Source organism: Calliphora vicina, chromosome 4 (genome assembly GCF_958450345.1).
Source record: "Calliphora vicina chromosome 4, idCalVici1.1, whole genome shotgun sequence".
Taxonomy (NCBI): domain Eukaryota; kingdom Metazoa; phylum Arthropoda; class Insecta; order Diptera; family Calliphoridae; genus Calliphora; species Calliphora vicina.
Window position 1 is genome coordinate 4,970,619 of NC_088783.1, and position 18,995 is coordinate 4,989,613.

Consider the following 18,995-nt stretch of genomic DNA (forward strand, 5'->3'; position numbering starts at 1 on the left):
TAATTAAAATACTTACAAATATTGTGTACACAAGAAAACTGAAAAACAGAAAATAAAAACATTTCATTAATTTTTGTTAGACAGAATATGATAAAGAAATTTATTGTAATTATGTGCAATTTTCATTTTATAACCTCTTTAATTCTGTAAGAATTATTTTTTAAGATTCTTATTCTAATTTTTAATACGTTTTATCATTTGCCATAGCTTCAAAATACAACACAATTCCTATATACTACCGAAAAAATATGTATAATAAATCTCTTATAAAAGTTTTTTTTGGAATTATTTTAAAATTTTATTTTTGGTGAAAAAAATCCAGGTTAAAAAATATTTTTCCCAATTTTGACTCATTGTAGGTCCAACTTACTATGGTATTATATACGTCGTTGCAAAGGTCTTTGAAATATCTATCATTAGATATCCATATTGTCTATATTAATGACTTAGTAATCCAGATATAGGTAAAAAATCGACCATTTATGGACCGATTTTGCTGATTTTAAATAGGAAACTTCTCGAAAGCATTTCTGACTAAATTATTGAAAATTTGGATCCCAAAGATATCTGGGGTCTTCACAAAATTTGGTTTCAACAGACAGACGGACAGGCAGAAGGCCGGACATGGCTTAATCGACTACGCTATCTATAAGAATCCAGAATATAAAATTATATTGTGGAAATTACAAACGGAATAACAAACTTATATATACCCTTCTCACGAAGGTGAAGGTTATAAAAACTGATGAAACTGATCTGATAAATTTGACTTTAAGATAATTCTTTAAAATTTATCAACTGGAATACAATTGCTATTAGAATTGTATATAAGAACTGCGGATTGCGTTATGTTTTGTCATGTATGACTTAAAAATGTGTAATTTTTTCAAATTTTTAACATTTATTTTGAAACATTTGTAAAGTATAAATTTATTCAAAGTATGGGACATTGTTAACTATGACCTTTTTCCATCATTCTGGCAACATAGAACAGTACAAAGAACTGCATAACTTTTGATTCCAAGAATGAATCAAGCCAATTTCGGATAGTCTGTTTCAAAGTGAAGCGTATCCCAGAGAAAGAGTTCTGCATCGATCGAAAGAAATTGTAGTCGGAAGTGGCAAGGTGTGGACTATATAGCGGTTGAGGCAAAACTTCTCAACCACTTCATTCTAAATACTTTTTAACAGGTATTGCATAACGTGACCGAGCGTTGTCATCATGGAATATTATAGTTTCATGTCTGGCCGCATATTGTGGGCGTTTTTCGCTTCAAACGAATCAGTTGCATTTGGTACAGATTCCATTTCATAATCTGGTCCGATTTCAGCAGCTCATGGCGATAAGATAAATCTGTGTATTTGGTGAGAGCAAATTTTTGGCATTGGTGTCGATTCGGCTGGTTGGCCGGGCTTCACATAGGATCTCTTACGCTTCGGGTTATCGTAATGGATCCATTTTTCATCACAAGTAATGATTCGGTGCAAAAATGATTTTCTTTTAAAGCGTTCAATCATCATTTCGGACATGCAAAAACGTCTTTCAAGGTTTCTAATCTTCAATTCGTATTGAACCCAATTTTCCAGCTTTTCCACATTTTTTCAAATTCCACATTTTTGAAGCTAAAAAACGTTGTTGTTTACATTATAATGTTCAATAACTATGGTACAGATATGTACCATTCAAAATGACATTAAAGTTATTGAAAAACCCGCATTTTTAAATCATACACCAATTAATTTAAAAAACTATTTAAAAATCTGGTCTTTATTTATTTCAAAATTTTAAGAAAAGAATAATATTTGCATCGGGAACAATTTGTCATTTTTAACATCAGGTGGCAATTAAAGGTAGAGTTGTCACTTTAATAAACCTGTTACTGATAGAAAGTGTAGCATAAAAAGTTTTCCAAACAATATTCTATAGCTCTCAATCACTCTGATGTAAATTGTTACTTACTCACACCAAAAAGATGGGAGGTATATTGATTTTGTCAGTCCGTTTGTTACATAAAGTTCATTATATTTATATAGATGCAAAGATAAATGCAATAAATTGCGTTTTCTTTTCTGTTATAAATAATGCCTATATTCAGCCTTTTACCCTTTTCTAAGCGTATACCTTAGAATACCTTCAAATAATTTTACCCTAAAACCCCGAAAATATGCTATACGTTTCACCCTCAATTTTATCAAAGGGTTGAAAAGGCACAACTTTTTAAATAGCTTTTCTTGTTATTGTTTTTGAAGTTCGTTTGTGTTAAAATGGAAGCAAGAACTATAGTTTTAGAATATTTAGAAGCTACATAAAAGAATATTTATTGCATAAATGGTTAATGGCTTTTTTCTATTGTGATCTTTTTAAATGTAACACATTAATAAATAGTACAAAATATGTTGACAACATTTTGTGTCAGAAAAGAAAACGCCAAGAGTTGTAATCGTTTACACTATTCATAACGCGCGTACTCCTTAATAGTTGTGGTGTAGTTTGAGATTACAACTTAAGATGTCTTGCAGTATGTATGTATGATGTGTTTGTTGTGTTAACACGGGGGGATTACATTGAAACAATTATTATACAAACATACATACATACATGCCACAAACTTAAAAAATTCTTCTACAAACAAAAACATACTGTTGAATAGAAAAACAAATGTTTAAAAATAGCAACATCATTATTTAGTTATTTATTTATTTCAAGGGCATCTAAATATGTTAAGAGAGTGTGCGACGACGCGACGTACAACTACAAAACTACTGCTGGCACGGCTGCATGCGTGAACTAAATGTGCATTTTAATGTAAAATTTTTATGGGTTTCCTTTTGTCAACAATGTCGTTGTCGTTTTATTTAAATATATACTTATACATACATGCTGCTACATACATATATTTTCGTTTAAATACATTTTACATAAAGTTCTTTGACATTTCCTTCAAAACTCGAAATGTATAAAAGTACTTTGTACATAAAATGTATAGGTACATACTTACATTAATGTACATACATACATATGTGCAGATGTAAGTATTAATGCATTTAAAATGCATAATAGTATTCAGTAAACATTTGTCTCAAGAAACCATTAAAAAGCTAAAACAAACACAAAGTAAATATCATCAATAACTAAACACTCCAACATCAAATAAGTCTTACCCACCCAACAATACGTTTATTATACATACATACACTTTAACATACATATGCATACCTACCTGATTTCCGGTATTGAACGGAAGCCAATAAGTTGTATGCATTTATGTATATTGCAGGCACTTTAAAGCAATCCATCCAAACGCTTAACATTTTACTACATAAATCTTATTTATAGTCGTTGAATCTATTGCAGTTAAGCGACAAATTCGTGACTCAGTTTTAATTTATATTTAACAACTTAAGAAATACATATTTAAAAATAAAGGGTAGTCTGAGTCATGCATGCGGTTAAAACTCAGTTTTCGATTCAAGGTATTTCAAAATACATACATACATACATACATGCTTAATTTATATTTCGATATAATTGGGTGGTTTAAACAATTAATTCGTACTTCCTTTATAATAAAATACTTAAATTTTAATGTCTAACAGCCTGTTTTTATAAAACTTAGGACCTATTCGAATTATAACAAGTAAGAGAGCTATATTCGGCTGAGCCGAATTTTATATACCCTTCACTAAAATATACTTTAAAATAAAAATTTTAAATATTTTTAGGTAAACAAAATTTAATTTTTTTTCCAGTTGTTTTTTCGAAATTGTTTTTTAAAATTTTTTTTTTAAATTTAATATTTTTTTTTTTAATTTTAAAATTTTTTTTTTTAGTTTTAAAATTTTTTTTTTAGTTTTAAAATTTTTTTTTTAATATTTAGTGAAAAAATTTTGTTGAAAAAAAAAATTCGGGTTAAAAATTTTTTTTTCCGATTTTGACCCATTGTAGGTAAAACTTACTATGGTCTTATATACGTCGTTGCACAGGTCTTTGAAATATCATTAGATATCCATATTGTCTATATTAATGATTTAGTAATCCAGATATGGGTCAAAAATAGGTCAAAAATCGAGGTTGTCCTGGTTTTTTCCTTATATCTCAGACATTTGTGGACCGATTTTCTCGAGCCGGAAGAATTTCGGAGATATTGATGTATCATTCGTGTATGTAAGTTATTTGGGGGCTTCAGAAAGTTGATTTCAACACACAGACGGACATGGCTATATCGACTCCCCTATCTATAACGAATCAGAATATATATACTTTGTGGGGTCGCAAATGAAAAATGTAAAAATTACAAACGGAATGACAAACTTATATATACCCTTGCCACTCATGGTGAAGGGTATAAAAATAACGAAAGCTTGTGTTGAACTTTATTAAACGAATTGTTTACATATAAACACATATAACTTTTAATTTATTCGGCCATTTATCTACCGATTTCCACAATTTTTTATAACAGCCCATTAGGGACCATACCCGACATATTTATGTTCGTAAGGATCCAGAATGTACAATTATGGGGTAGAAAAAAAAAACAGGATCAGAAAAGCTGATTTTTTGTGCACAGAGCAAAAGCTAATGCTGGGTTGAAGCCGTATAAAGCTCAGAAAGTTCCAGATCGCAATGCGGTAAAGAACTTAGAAGCAAAAGAACGAGCGAAAAAATTAAGGTCAAATTTTATAAAAAAAGAAGTAAGGGGCCTATATTCGGCTGCGCCGAATCTTACATACCCTACTCCAAATTATACTTCAAAATAAAAATTTTAAATATTTTTAGGTAAACAAAATTTTTATTTTGTTTCCAAAGTTGTTTTTTTAATTGTTTGAAAAAAAAAATTTTCGAATTGTTTTTTTAAATTTATTTTTTTTTTTATTTTTTTTAATATTAACGAAAAATATTTTGGTGAAAAAAAAAAATTCGGGTTAAAAAATATCTTTTCCATTGTATTTCCAGACTATAGTCTTATATACGATATCCATATTGTCTATATTAATGACATAGTAATCCAGATATAGGTCAAAAATCGAGGTTGTCGAGCCGGAAGAATTCCGGAGATATTGATGTATGAATCGTGTATGTAAGTTATTTGGGGGCTTCGAAAAGTTGATTTCAACAGACAGACAGACGGACATGGCTTAACCGTCTCCGCTATTTATAAGGATCCAGAATATATATATACTTTATAGGGTCGGAAAATTATATTGAGTTCATAATAACTCTTTAAATTATACTTATAATTGTATAGTTAAAGTTTTGAAATTATAGTTATTCTTCTGAGATGATATATTATGATGGATATATTAATTCAAATATCTTTGGTTTAATACTATTGTAGTTTAACGCAATAATCTTAAGAGACCCCATAATTTGACTTGCCCTTTATAATCATTAGAATCTTGATCGTGCTGTAAAGTAGCATCCATCCATCCATCCTTAATTTCATCTCGCAATACATGACTGTATATGTGAAGTTACAAAATCTTAGGATAACGAAATCCGCTATAAATTGATATTACAATGACTTTTACATAAAATCGGGTTTTTTTTTGGCAAATATAAGTCAAGGATATTAAAATTCGGCACAAGTGAAAAACCATAGCACTCTAATTTTGTTTGTATGTATTTCACTTTTGCTCATTTTTCAAAGTTACTGAAATTTAAAAACCTACTTATTTTGAAATGGCTGAATAAAACTTCATTCCTATCAAATATGTATTTGGGTTTCAAAATAATTCTGACTCATTTCCTAAGCAAGAAGCTCTACTTCAATATATTTTATATTTTATAAATTTTACTTTAAATTTAATCTCTCTTTCTTCAAATCTGCTTTACAAAATGTTTAAGAATGAAACAAAAAAACACCCCTTAAATAATGCGTATTTTGAGTAAATTTCATTTAATTTCACAAATATCTACGTAGTATTATGTATGTATTTATTTCGGGGGTGTTTTCTTTATTACACACCTTTATTTTGGGCTTATGAAATGTCATTAAGAATTTGGCTTTAAGTTTTTATACATTTGTACAAGATATACATAAGTAGACAGAAAACCGAAAGTCAGACACACTTTTATGCTTTTTGTAAGATTAATATAAAAAATATTGTATAAAAAAATAAATGTTAAGGGATGATTTTAAATACAACTTTAAACTACTTTACTTCATTTAATTATAAAGCCCTATATCCACACAACTTTTAAGTAAAAATTTACGTCAAATTTTGTTTAAATATAATGCAAAGAAAGCTTGCGTGCCATTACGTATTTAGTCGACAAAAAAAACAAGTAAGAGTGTTGTTATATTCGTCTGTGCCGTATCAATATATACCCAAGATACGTGAATGACTGATTTTAGGAATTGGACAAAAGAACAATGTGTGAAAAATATCATGATACGAGTATTATCTACAATTTATTTAATGAAAATTGCAAAACTTTCTTTTAAAATATCAACTTTTTTGGAGAAGTTATGTACCAAAGTCCATAACTCTAGTTCTGACCGATTTTACCCATTTTAAATGCCAAACATTTCTGATCATCAAAGAATATTTGGAGAGTCAAGAAATTTCACAGCCGTGCGACCTCGAGGTCCTATTATACCAACAACAGACATCCGGACGGACATATCTAGATCATCGTAGAGTTTTATAAGCAGAACTTTTTGGTTCTAAGACCAATATTTCGATACGTTACAAACTGAATGACAAACTCAATATACCCCCATCCTTTTAATGGTGGGTATAAAAAAGTGATTTATGTTTGAAATACTCTGGGGTATTGTAGTGTAGTTTAGAAAGAGTTTAGTGAAAATGTCTATGGGATTCAAAGACAAGGAATAGTTACAATTAGATTCAAGAGAATCAAAGTTTATGCAAATAATTTTAACAAATAAATTAACTATTAGTTTCTATATCCCAAGCGAGTAATTTGGGTGAAAATTTAAAATGTGTTTTGTTATTTTAACAAAAAAAAAAAAACATGTAAAATTGACTCAGAAAGTACTGGTAGCAAATATTAAAAGTTACATATTAGTAGGATAAACATGATTTCAGTTAAATGTATTCAAATTTTCATACTAAAATTAATCTCTCAAAATACTTTTGTGTAAAAATTAATCACAAGTTGGAACTTAAACTGTTCGTTCGTTTAATCCACAAGATAAAACAAAAGCTATTGTTTATACTGCAGATAGAGAAGCAAATGCCAATGAAAAACTACACCCTGCGTAGGTTCCCATTAAGGTCTTGTACATATATATGTATGGATGTATGTATTATTGAGTTCAATATGCGTGTATTGCAACAAATCTGTGTGTGCAACAATATGTAAAATTATCAAAAGCATTGCTTGCAAGCGTTAATATTTTCTACTTTATGGACACTGCTGCATATTACGATGCCTACTGACTCTGGAACAAATTGCATGTTGTGTTAAAGATTATCACAAAATTTATATCATTTTATGCAAAAATGTTGCAGGAGGCTCATTGCACCCGCAATTACATACATATGTACGTAAGTACTCATAAATATTTTGTTGTATTCCTTTAGTTTCTGTATTTTAGCAAAAGGATTCCCCACCTTCAACCCTCCACGTTGAGTTGAGTTCAGTTCACTATGCTTCACTACACTTCAGTTTAGTTGGATTTGTTGAAGTTTGTGATGACGATGACGATGACTCAGTGTTGAATGGAAAATGTGTCTGCTGCATTTGCAACTAAACTGAACAGAACAGTACAACAGCTAAAGATATGGATGGATACAGTCATACATTGTCTGCGAGACTGTGTTGTGACCAGGAGTTTTTTTTATGTTTTCAGAGTTTGTAGTTTCTATTAAAAGTGCTGTTGTTGCTTTTGGTGTTGTCTTGTTTTTGGCGCCCGGCGTTTTTTTGTTTCATTGGCTGTTTTCTGTTTTTGCACATACGATTTCCACCGATTTCTTGGCAGCTTTAAAATAAAAAAAATGTATCCCCATATACACAACGTGTATAATATATTGTATGTTGCCAACATGTGGCAGTGCCATGTGTTTGTGCTGAAGTTTATATTTTATTTTTGTTGTTGTTGTTGTTGCCGTTAAATTCGTTCATGTTTATTCGTGGATGACTGTATGTTGCCAAGTGACACAGCTTCATTATTTATTTTCTTTCAACTTCTGCTTCAAGTCTCTAATTTCTTTTTTTTTTATTGGGGAAATTTTTCATTTAATATTAAATTTAGCAAAAACATAAAACAATTTGCACATATGTAAGTAAAATTCTATTCTGGACAGGATGTTTCAATGTAGGATCCCAAAGGACTAGTGAGGACAAATGGATTAATATTTTAACACCAATAAAATGATTGAATCTGTGATTTTAATGAATAACTTATATTTTTCCTATTTTTAGCTTTAGCTAAATGTTGACCGTCTCCAACTTTAGTTTACCAATATAATAATGTACCGAAGAATAATAACGTAACTTCAATAATTTGTATAAAATGTTAACATAACCAAATATAGGCGAGGGGTGTGTACACCATTTCAGCAGTTCTAAACAGACAGTTGTTGTTGTTCTAGCAGCATGAACAATTTTACAATATTTAATCTGGGGGGAGCGGACTGAAGCATGATCGTATTGGTCATGGCACCATCCTACAAAAGATAGGCAGGCCAATCATAGGGAGGGAAACGGATTATATAATACCCACACCGAATTTTGATAGAACATTTAGGATCAGAATACCGACAAGGGATGATTGGGCCGCGAACTCTGTCCTAAGAGATGACGTGATCTCAATCTATACTGATGGTTCAAAGACAGAAAGAGGCACGGGCTCGGGAATCTTCTCAGATGAGCTGGACCTTTTGATGTCTCTTCGATTACCCGATACCTGCACGGTTTTCCAGGCAGAGATTTATGCTATTGATACAGCCGCGAGAAGAATCCGGGAACTGAATCTCGAAAATTCGACCATACATATCTACTTGGACAGCCTGGCATCAATCAAGGCTCTTAACTCCAACGTGATTAGGTCGAAATGTCTTCTCAATTGTATCAAATCACTGGCACAACTGACACAACATCACGTGGAGTTGATATGGGTTCCAGGACATGCGGGCATCCGGGGAAATGAAGTATCTGATGAGTGCGCAACCAACGTGTCGTCCCTGGACGTATCTCTTGCGCAAAGGGATATTCACACTCCCTTGGTGACAGTATCAAAATTGATAGATGAATGGGCTTTGAGCGAGACGGAACTCAGGTGGTCAAATATCATCACTTGTAGAATATCCAGAATGCTCTGGCCCAATCTGACAGAGGATAGAACTAAGACTCTTTTGTCTCTTAGTAGGAATTCGATTAGACTTCTCACGGGTATAATTACTGGGCACTGCATGATTGGACATATGTCGGAACGTATGGGTTACCCACGTTATGGCTATTGTAGAAGTTGTTTAGATGAAGAGGAGGAGGAATCGGTACAGCACCTTCTATGTGAATGCCCAGCCTTACAAGAGCATAGACTACTACATCTTGGTAGAGCTCTTTTCCATGATCTGGACTGTCTCAGAGATGAGTCACTAGTGAATATGATTGGGTTTATTAGAAGTACCGGCTGGTTCCCATAGGGACCACAGAAATCACATAATGGACGAAACTAGGGAGGGAAACTATTCTCACTTTATGTATGACATTTTCAGCATAATGGAATAGTACTTCTAAGGGTACCACAATGGGCCGCAAGGCCTCCGAGTGAACTCGCTAACTTGCGAGCAACCCACGTAACCTAACCTAACCTAATCTGGGGGTTCTGCAAGATCACTTCCAAGAAATTGTGCTGCGTCTGGTGAGTCCATAAATCCACTGGATGTAGTGAAGTAGGGCTGGCTGGACAGGTGGAGGGTGTCATGGGGACCCTGACCACATTCTGGGCATAAGTTGAGGACTGCACAGAAGTCATTAAGCCCGTTGCTCCATCCTAATCTTAGTTGTGCCACATCGACTCTTGTTTTACGCGGCAGAATCTTCTCTGCGTGTCCTATCGGTGATGGGCGACCTCCAAGTACCACATTCATACGGTATCCTGTTACCGCGGAATTGATGGCGTCTCTATGAATGTCGTTCATAGACATTCCTCTGATCTTCTTGTATTTTCTAAGATCCTGTCTGACATGCATCGGAGTAGACTCCAACTGTGTGATGTTGAAGTTTGGGTGACTCCTCCATTGATAGACAGTAATTTTTACTGTTTTAATACAGAGATAAATCAAATGGTTCCTTTATACATCTCGGGTAATCTAGCGTGAAGCCAGTCGTCATTATAGTATCACTAAGTTATTTTGGATGTAGTCACTTTAAAATTGAATGTAATTATTTTACCCAACAAAATTTGTCTATTGCAGACTCAATTGTCACGAAATGTATTTTTGTAATGGGTAGTTAAGGTTGTCAATAATTAAAAATTGGCAATTAACTGTTAGCCTCAGGGCAAAAACCCGTATTGATCGTATACAATTTACCAAAGGATTTTTAAACTTGTAGAGACAGAAATGGAAATCGGATGAATCCAAATTACACAAAAATAAAATAGTCGTCGGTGGCAATATTATGATGTGGGGCTGTTTTCAGGTCTAGGAATGGGTGCAATTCATATCAAAAAACGTACTATGACAGGAGTCGGGTACAGATCCATTTTAAACGATGTTATGTTACACAAATATGCCTCTATTTTGGAAATTCCTACACGATAAAGGATCAAAATACTCCTCTATGAGTTTGGAAGCGTCCTGCCCAATAACCAGATCTGAATACCATGGAAAACAAAATTGAAATTGTAGATTGCAAAATACCAACTCAAAATTATACCATGAAATAAGCTTCATCGGATGTGGTTATAGGAAATGACAAAAATTTCAAAGGAGACGATTGATTACATAATTGGTTCAGTCACTGTAACATCGTCACTGTAAAGCTGTAAAAAAGGACACTGAGTCCCTAAACGTGTCAGGCATGAATTCTTTAAATTCTGTTTTCTATTTTCAGTTTTTAATAATTCTATTAATTTTTATTGTTTGTTGTTAATAAAGGTAAATATAAGTGTTTATTAAAGAAATACTAAAAAATGTCTTATGAATTTTTTTACCTATTAGAAAAAGTTTCCATTGTATTGTCAACCACTGTATTTGGTCTTTTTATATGAAATGTTTTGTAAATTTCGTGGAATGCGGTTTGGATTATAGTGACACTTCATATATTAGTACATATGTACATATAATTGAAAATTTCAGTAAAATTCTTCAAATTGAGGCCATCAGCGCAAAAGTGGTGTAACCCATAATTGCTGTTTTGGTGTTACATACAGTCCTTACATTACCAACTATCAATACAAAAGAGGGGTGAGCAAGCAACCTTTTGGCATTCAAATGCAGACGGGACTGAAAAAATTGTTTTTGCAAATGTGCTGAAAGTTGAATATGCCACTAAGTAAATAGTTTGGGGTTACACCACTTTTGCGCTGATAGCCTCAATTGTTAGCGTAGCAGTTTTACACTAATCCGACTCAAACTCATCGATACTACAAAAAAAAATATCGTTGGCTGCATTTTTAAATGTTTGTCTCTGCTAATCCGGCTACATACAGATCAATGACCAAAATTAATTAATCGTTTTTATGTTTGTCAAAAAAAATTTTTGTTCTTTTTTTCGGTAAAACAAATATGTTTGAGCATGTACTCGAATTAACAAAGAATTATTCGTGCGTATGTCTTAAAATTGAGGTAAATGTGTTTAAGAACTTTGTAAAATATTAAAAAAACCAACAAAGAAATAAGGAATGAAATTTATGGTTTGAAAACGTGTGAGTGGGGAAACTACAACAACAGAGCAAACAATGCAGTAGTAATAACAACAAAATCAAGCAAACACAAACAATAAAGCAGCAGCAGCAGCACACGCCCCAAAAGCGCAAGAACGTACGAAAATCCTGTTAAAAAGGAGATGAAATAAAAACAACATCATAATCATCATCATCATCATCTTCATCATTGACAACTACAACTATGGCCCTTAGAATAATAACAACAGCTAAAACAACAACAACAACATCAAATATACCAGCCAGAACCAGCAGCAATCGCAAAAAGGTAGAATAAGGACAGAATAGGAAAAATAGATACACAAAAAACTCCCCAACAAGAGTAATACAGACAGAAAACAACAACAAACGAAACAAAACAATAAAGAGTACCAACAATAAAGAATCGTATTGAATAACAGCAATTAAATATTAATTAATAATAATACAAAAACGAACAACTAAAAATATACATATTTAGAACAATTAAATTAATTTCTGAAACTTGAACAATCTGTGAAGAACCTTTACACTTATTCCTGACCAATTTTGGAGCACATGTGATATGGCAAGCAATGCAGTCGTGCAGCATTCCCAGTGTGAACGTTAACAACGCAGACTGTAAAATAATCGTACCTAGTAAATAACTCCTCATAATTTCACATTCGTACAGACAGACGACTAGTGTTGCCAAAATGTCACGATTTTCGGGGGATAATACCGCGCGGGAATTGTAATTCCCGCTTTTTCTATATTTCCAAAGCTAATACTTCATAACTAGCTATTAACGAACATTGGCTTTTGAACTAACTAGATCTTGAATAAGTTCGTGTACTTAAAACATGTCCCACAAATATTTTTCAACCGATGTTTTATTTTAAAATAGTATTGCAGCTGATACTTGTATCGCAGTATTAATTCTGTCCAACTGCCAGCTGGTTGTCTGTGAATACCTATTGGCAGTTATATGAATACATACTTTTATATTATTTGGAACATGAAATCTATATATACCTTTAGTTTATTATTGTATGTACTTCCTGTACAAACAATGCCCAATCGAATTAAGGATTTATTGATTTTAAATTTTTTGTTGTAACTGAAGAAGCTAAATAACAAGGATGGCTAAAGGTACCGATAATTTGGAATACTTCGGTAACGATATTTTGGCTTATTTCGGTAACTGTAGTTGCTGTTATTTCGGTAAAGATATTTTAATGATAGTAGTAATTTCGATCTTATTTAAATGTATAATCAAATTTACAAATATTAGACACAAGCTGATATTTGTAGTTTGTATTATATGAAGCATCAGCGCAAAAAAAGGTGTAACCCACAATACAAAATTGGGGTAAGATAGCTTTTGGAATTCAAAGGCAGATGAAGCTGAAAAATCGTTTTTGCACAGAGCATAATATAACAAAGTAATGTAGCAAAAGTGGTGTACATAAATAGTTAATTTATATGTATTTTAATTATTTATAGAATATCGGTAATGGTATCTGCAATTATATCGGTAGCGGTATTTTATTATAACATAAATAGACATTTTGGAAGAAATAATCTTAAAATAATGGAAGCAGTTTTTTTGTCCAGCGTATGTTTTGAAAATCTCACCACCACCTATTTTGAAAATTGTCCCGGTTTTTTTAAAAAAATTAAACTGGCAATCCTAACACAAACTCAAATCGAATACAAAGTGCATTTTGAATGATACGAATGCATGATGGTGATGAGTGTGATGATGATTGTATTTTTATTTTCTTTCAATTCATTTGATCTGAGAAAATTTATTAAACAATGGCAAATGAAACAGAATAAATGATGATGAAAAATACAATTCAACAATTCAGTGGAAGAAAAATGGCAACAAGCTAGTACGAATGAGCGAACAGGACTTATAAATTAAACATGAGCAAATTAGTTAAGCATGTTTTCTGTTTGATTACACAAATACAAATGCATAAACATAAGAAAACAATGATCACACACATATCCAATACCCAGAAGCTAAAACACACACACTCAATCCACATAAATCTCAGGTGAAGATAAATTAGAGAATCATAAAATTTATAGAATTTTATGTACTCGCATGTGAAGTGTATTGGCAACTCTAATATACGAAGGCTACTTAATAATTTGAAGGACATAATTAATCAGCTTTTAGTTATCCAAGAAACCTTGATCTTGTCTAGGTATGTATGTATGTATGTATATATGAAGAAAGTAGAGTTTAATACTGATACTCATCTTATAATTTCTACTAGTACAATATAATTATGTGCTTTTAGATTTCCAATATAGTATTGCCTCACCCAGCATATAAGTAATTCAACTTGTTTAGAAAGATTCAAATCTTTTACAAGATCATCCAGATCAGTCTGCAAAAACAGTTCGGATTTTTCGTCTTGCAAACATAAAAAGTCATTTTGAATTTTCCATCGTCCAAATTTAAATGTACTTTTTTTTGCTTTTTCACACTCTAAGGTATTCAATACATAACTTGCAAACATACTTTGGGGTCCTTATAGAAATTTTGAACACAAAGTAAAAATTAATTTGGTTGTTTAAACCATAGAGAAACATAGAGCGGAAACTCTCCTGTCAAAGACCTAACTCAGTTGTCAAAAACCTAAGTGGTGAGAATGTATTAGTAAAAAAAACTATGTGAAAACAAAAACAACACTCGTATGTGTGATTATTTTGAGTAATTTTTTTGTTTGAGTTTTTTTCGAGTTTCCGAAATAATAAAAAAAGCTCAAACAAAAAAATTACTATTTCTATTTCTACTAATACATTCCCAGCACTTAGGTTTCTGACAACTGAGTTAGGTCTTTTACAGGAGAGTTTCCGTTGGATAACGACTGCATATTCTGAAGAACTTACTTTTCAATGACTACTTCATACCATATACATTACTTAGAAGTAGTCTGACTCACATATAATCTAATTGTTGAATTAATTCATAATGAATTACTTTGAAATGAATATTTGTTCTTCATTCGATTTTTTTTTTTTGTTAAACCTTGTTTATTAACTTAAAGTTGCCACTAACTACAAGTTTTAATATTGAACATTTTTAATGAATTTTGAAGAGACATACATATCGTCAAAAAAGTACTGAATTTGACGAGAATTAGAATCTCATATTTTACACCCTTTCTTCATATTGTACTTAGTATCAATTTCGAATAGAAAATTTAGTACGAAAAATAAAAACTTGGTCTAAATTAATTCCATATTTACTTAAAAAATACATTTACAATTAATAGTTAAAATGAATTAAGAATACTGTAAAGTGAACAACTTGTAATTTATTTTACTATTTTTTTTTAATTTAAGATACATATTTATTTGCATTTGATGCTATTGCCTAACATCGGCCTTTTAATGTCTGAAGTTTGTACATGTTAAAGGAGTTTCTTTACTCTCTCAATATTTCTGAATACTGAGTTCCAAAACTTAGTTTATTGTAATATTATATGAATTTTAGAGTCATCTAGTCGGTTATTTGATCAATTTGGAGATATGTATTTACCGATTAAACATTAATGCAAGTTAATTCCATATCATCAAGACTTGCAAATACTGAGACATAGTCGCAATTCAAAATCAAAAAGCATTTTATCAGGTCTGTCACACATTTTGTTCGGAATAATTTCAATTCCTTAGTTTTTATTTCGATCGATTTCGTTTTATGTACTTCAGATTCTGTGTAATTTATTAATTCCAAAAATATTTAATAATTCTGTATTTCTGCGTGTTTTATATTAAAACAAAAGCAATGTTTTTGGTACAGAAATTTATTTAAAATTTTAGAAAAACTCTGTGACAGGCCTTAATATGTATATCTTTTTTAAAATTATTAGATACTTTCAAGCCTATAAAAGTAGTATTTTGGATAGACTTCAGTAGCGTTTTAAAATCTCAATTGTCCATGTCTGATTTGAAGTACAATGAAATATATTTGTTTAAAGCTTAAGCCAAAGTTATACTATTATTCCATACTATTGAATTACGTTTTCACAAAACATGTGGAGCGACCTACGTATTTGTAGTATGCGCGAATACAATAAAATACAAGTATGAAACAAACATACAATACATAATTGGCAATCTTCGAAACCAAGAAAAGGTGGTGTCGGGTAAACTCGTAGACAAGTGTAAGTTTTATGTTTTCTTCGTCTACTTCTTCATCATCATCATCATCATCAACTTTTAGTAATAATTTTATATACCCATTATGTGTAAATATATGTATGTATGTATTCATCTTTGTACTATGTACAATATTTACTTACACATGTCTATATATACATATGTACATATGTAAAATAAGTATAGTATAGCAAAAAAAGAAAAATATAAAAAAAGTGTAAAATGGGGGAAAATAAAATAAAGTTTAATGCAATGCCAATGTCGCGGTAATTAGATAAAAATGAACAACAAAATACAACAACAAAGAGCCGGTTATTTTGCACCGCTAGCAAAGTAAAAGGCGAAGCAAGCAAACAAACCAATTATTAAACTAAAACCGTAATAATAATAAAAACTGAAATAGTCCAACCACAATATAAATTAAAAAAAAAGAAAACTTAAAATAAAATACATATATTTAATTAAGCCCCCCCAATAAACCCATTTTGGGAATTTAGCTGAAGTGAAAAATGTTGCTAGATATTAAATTTAAACTTCCTTTTAGATATTTAAAAAATATCTTTATATTTAAAGATGTAGGTAGTTATTCAAAAAATAATAATAATAAACTTACTTCAAATATAAATCTCTTTTGTTTGCGAAAAAAAATCCTTTGTTATAAATATTTGCTTTGATTTTTTTTGCTTAAATTTTGTTTTATTCTTTACTTTTTTCCGTATTTATTCACAATCTTCTTGTTTTGTAACCGGCTTTTAACATTTATTTCTTGCTGAATTTTTCTGTATTCTGTTACACCCTTTTATGCTGTTGTGTATGAATTTATTTTTTGTTCCAAAATAATTTAACTTTTTTTTATAAAATCACTTTGGGTTGGGTTTGTTTCTATATAATTTTAAGGATATTTTCTGTTGTTTAGTTTTATTAATTTTTCTTTTAAGAAATAATTCACTGAATGACTGACTGAATCCGTTCTTTTCAACTTAAGACAACCACTCACGACTCGTTGCAAGACTCGAATGAAAATTTGTTTCGTTGGGTCTGCATTTTTCTTTCTATTAAGCCGGCTTTTGTGTTTGTTTACCGGTTCGATATTGTTACGTTCGTTTCGAACATGTTGCAAGGGAAGATGGTAAGAAGTTAGACCAATAGTAAATTTCATTGTTTTAATCGTTTATCGAACATGAACATTTTTACATCGAACTTAATTGATGTACAAGTATGTATGAAGTTTATGGGTAAATGGAAAGAAGTATGTACCTATTTAATTTAAAGTCAATAATTTGGGATGATAATAAAGGGCGCACCTTAAACAAAAAAAAACACACATAAATAAGTAATTAAATTATTTAAGGAGAATGGTGTCTTTTTAACAATAGGTAAGAAAATATTAGTTATTTTTGTAAAGGTTATTTTAAAATAATACTACGCTATACAAGAAATATACTTTTGAAATTACAGTAAACATTTTCCTCTATTAAGATCGAAACCAATGAGTCATATACATATAACGGTATTCTTACATTGCTTATGGGACAAAACCTACTATATATCGGTTTAATATTTCATATAACAGTTATTTTCAACCAAAGTTATACTGTCTGTTAAAATAGTGTTTGTTTAAAAAGTATGAGAGCTATATTCGAGTTTGCCGAAATTTTTGTTGAACATTTTTTTAGACGGAAACAAATTTTTTTAGTGGAAAATATTTTTTGCTGTTTAATAATTTTTGATGAAATTTTTTTTGTTTCCCGATCTTAAGTTATTGTCGGTCCAAATTGCTATGACGTTTATCGAAAGCCCCATTTGTTATCCGATTTTCTTGAATTTAAATAGCAACCGAAACGGGATTATATCAGATATATTGAGGTAAAACTTTTTTTATTTTTAAAAATTTTTTTTTTTTAAATTTATTATAGGAAAAATTTTTTTTGTTAAAAAATTCGTGTTAAAAAATATCTATTTTTGGATATCCATATTGTCTATATTAATGACCAGGGCAACCAAAAATATGCTCTAAAAAAAGTGTTTTATGCGCATAAAATATGCACTTAAAAACGAAAAATATGCTCTTAAAATATAAAAAATATGCACTTAAAAATAGTTGGTTATTGTTTGATTGCAAAATTTCATTAAAAAAATATATATGAAGTAAATAAAATATTGAGCTCATAAATTAAAATTGGTTATTATAGGATTATATTTCGATTTTAGTGAATTCGGTACTCCATGAAAATAGTTAGATTCAATTCATTTTATTATATTTAGCAATAAATTACTATGTGTTTACTTAAGTTTTAAAATTTTTAAACTAAATCTTTGTTTTAGATTTCCGAGTTTCTTAGACAATCAAATTGATTTGTCTCATATTTTAGACTGCTTAATATTTCAAACTTTTTTTTAGTAATTAGTTGCATAATATTTTATATCTCAATCCATGTGTCGCAATGTTTATAGGATCCCTACTGAGGATGTACCCAATAAATTTCTCCAAATGTTTCTATTTTATCTGAAGCTTTAAAAGCTTTTTTATCATTTGAATAATGTTTCAAAAACTCTGTGAATAGCGTGTAATTTTTTGGTAAAAAATTGCAAAGGATTTTGGAGCATTCATCATGTATTTAAATTAACATCTGAATTCGGCTTCTAAAATTTAAATAGAATTATAAAAGAGCCTTACAATAGTGGAATGATTAGTTCTGATTAAGACTGCGGCAATTAAAAAAGTTAAAAAAAAAATTTTGTTCAAGTTTTATCATTTGGACTCAAAATACCGTGATTTCCTATGTTTCTTCCTTTCTCATCCATTGTATCGTCTATCGATATCCACGTATATTCCTTTTTAATGATTTCTTAATAAATTTTTTTACAAGTTGTGTAAATATATCAATGGGTTTTGAACGCGAGATTTTCGATAGATCTTAATATTCAGAACGTCTGTTGAATACTTGTTTAATTTTACATTTGTGGTAAACTATTAATGCCCAAATATAA

General features: G+C 30.6%; 1 protein-coding gene across 2 annotated transcripts in view; it reads right to left on the reverse strand.

Annotated features, from left to right (window-relative positions):
* The window catches only part of singed (fascin domain-containing protein singed), a 65,929-nt gene extending 48,970 nt beyond the window's left edge, over nt 1-16,959 (reverse strand). Inside the window, exons 1-2 of one of the 2 annotated variants that reach the window (XM_065509790.1) lie at nt 16,618-16,959; nt 17-38 (exon numbers count right to left, since the gene is read on the reverse strand). The gene's annotated coding sequence lies outside the window, so the exon portion shown is untranslated. The remainder of the gene's footprint in view (nt 1-16; nt 39-16,617) is intronic. The other variant, XM_065509791.1, reaches the window with a different exon arrangement.
* Between the last annotated feature and the right edge of the window lie 2,036 nt (nt 16,960-18,995).